We start from the raw sequence: 2,490 nt of genomic DNA on the forward strand, positions 1-2,490 counted from the left end.
ATGACGCCCTTCCGCCACAACACCATAAGATACCGTCGAGATGTTTGATGTCAACAGGAATCAACCATGTTGTCTGAGTGAGCGAATTGGGGTTAATAATCTTGCCCAAGGGAAAAATCGAAAGTGCCTGAAGTGGGGCTCGAACCCAGGACCTCCCGGGTTACAGTGTAATGCCTTAACCACTCGGCCACTTCGCCTTATTTTTTTTAAAAAGGTTCGCAAGTTACTCGTATATTAATCTGTATAGATTGTGCGGCTATGTGGTCTAGTGGTATGACACTCGCTTTCGGATCAGAAGCACCTGGGTTCGATCCTCGCTCGGCGCATAGTTGAGTCATTGGAAAAAGATCTTTACTCACATTCTCTCATCGTACTCAGGTGTAAAATAAGTACCTGTCCGAAAAAAATTGTAATCATCGCCTAACAGGCATCATGTCCCGTCCTAAAAATGGTAAGTGTTGCTGTTGGTCAGGGACCCTTTGTCAAGCGCTTTGAGCACGTTAATATTGCGCTATATAAGGGCTCAATGTCTTAATTTAAAAAAAAGTAGTTTTGTTATTCTTAGATTTGCCAGTAATTCTGTGCGTATTGGAAAAGGGGCCGACCAATTGTGAACCACGACCCCTATTAAAAACAAAACAAAACAGATTATATGAGAAGTTGGTGTGGTTCTGGTTTCCTTCTATTCACAAATACAAACATAATACATACATAATAGGGATATTGACTCTGGACTGATTCGGGGTCAATTGAGGGCAAACACAGGCGTGAACTATGAGGGTAGTCCAAGCACTCACACACACATACACACACATGCACACATATACATACACATACATACACAGATATACATACACATATATGCATATACACACACATACACACATACATACACATACACACACATACACACACATATATATATATATATATATATACATATATATACACTCACATACACACATACATATACATAAACACATAAACATAAACACACATACACATACATACACACACAAGCATAATACACACACACACATATATATATATTGTCGGAGTAGTACCAGTGGTATTATTATTATTATTATTATTATTATTATTATTATTAGTAGTAGTAGTAGTAGTAGTAGTAGTAGTAGTAGTAGTGGTAGTAGTAGTAGTAGTAGTAGTAGTAGTAGTGTAGTGTAGTAGTAGTAGTGTGTAGTGGTAGTAGTAGTAGTAGTAGTAGTAGTAGTGTAGTAGTAGTAGTAGTAGAAAGTAGTAGTAGTAGTAGTGGTAGTAGTTAGTAGTAGTAGTAGTAGTAGTAGTAGTAGTAGTAGTAGTAGTAGTAGTGGTAGTAGTAGTAGTAGTAGTAGTAGTAAGTAGGTAGTAGTAGTAGTAGTAGTAGTAGTAGTAGTAGTAGTAGTAGTAGTAGTAGTAGTAGTAGTTGTAGTAGTAGTAGTAGTAGTAGTTGTAGTAGTAGTAGTAGTAGTGGTAGTCGTAGTAGTCGTAGTAGTAGTAGTACTAGTAGTAGTAGTAGTAGTAGTAGTAGTAGTAGTACTAGTAGTAGTAGTAGAAGAAGAAGAAGAAGAAGAAGAAGAGGAGGAGGAGGAGGAGGAGGATAATAATAAGAATAAGACAGACATACAAAAAGACAGATAAACAGACGGATGAATCGAAATAAATGAAGAACCCCCCCCCCCCCCCCCCCCCCCCCCCCAACTGAATTGGATAGCTAAATGAAGGCATCCCATTTCCGATAAATGTCGAATCTACAAGGAACTGAATACTCACCTATTTCCGTGACAGTTCTAAATAAATTCCAAGAGAAGAATGACAAGATTTACAACAAACCCCAAATGGAACCAAAACAAAACACTCGCTGTTTCTGATCTAGACATAAATCTTGACGACACGAGGGCCAATACGTGCTTGGGTGTGTGTCAAGATTCTAGTGTGTACCAAAATACCTGTACTGTGGATAAACAGGCAGACGTGTGATGATGGGTGCACCCTCGTGTTTTGGTTCCATTCATTCATGGCCCTACAAATCACCGTGCGGGCAGTTCTCACACGGCCTGGATCGCCTCCAGTCCAGGCCCTCGCCGTTCACAACCAACCAGAAACGCAGAGCTTAATCTCGGTAGTTACTAACGAAAGAATGAGAATGGAGAGGCTTCGTATGGGAACAATACAATGGACGTTTCGGGTACAAACCCTTCGTCAGCACAATACACAAATTAACGTAGAACAATGCACAAATTATCGTTAATGATGCACTCACATTATCTCATCGTACTCTGGTGAAAATGAGTACCTGGCCTCATCAACAGCCTTGTTGATGTCGATTAAAAAAAGATATCGCTTTACATGTCTCGACTTAGATGCTATGTGTTGTTGTTGGCCTGAGAATCCTTGTAAAGTGTTTTGAGCACATTTAGTGGATTTTTCACTGTATAGCATGTCATTAGCATAGGGTTTAAAGCACGTTAGTTTGTTGATAAACACAAG

General features: G+C 39.5%; 1 protein-coding gene across 2 annotated transcripts in view; it reads right to left on the minus strand.

Annotated features, from left to right (window-relative positions):
* LOC144958977 (uncharacterized) overlaps positions 1 to 1,954 on the minus strand; it is a 129,174-nt gene extending 127,220 nt beyond the window's left edge. For both annotated transcript variants that reach the window (XM_078891279.1, XM_078891278.1), the window contains exon 1: positions 1,774 to 1,954. The gene's annotated coding sequence lies outside the window, so the exon portion shown is untranslated. The remainder of the gene's footprint in view (positions 1 to 1,773) is intronic.
* Positions 1,955 to 2,490: the final 536 nt, after the last annotated feature.

The sequence above is a fragment of the Berghia stephanieae genome, chromosome 13 (genome assembly GCF_034508935.2).
Source record: "Berghia stephanieae isolate SIO BIC M18660-M18661 chromosome 13, UCSD_Bste_1.3, whole genome shotgun sequence".
NCBI lineage: Eukaryota > Metazoa > Mollusca > Gastropoda > Nudibranchia > Aeolidiidae > Berghia > Berghia stephanieae.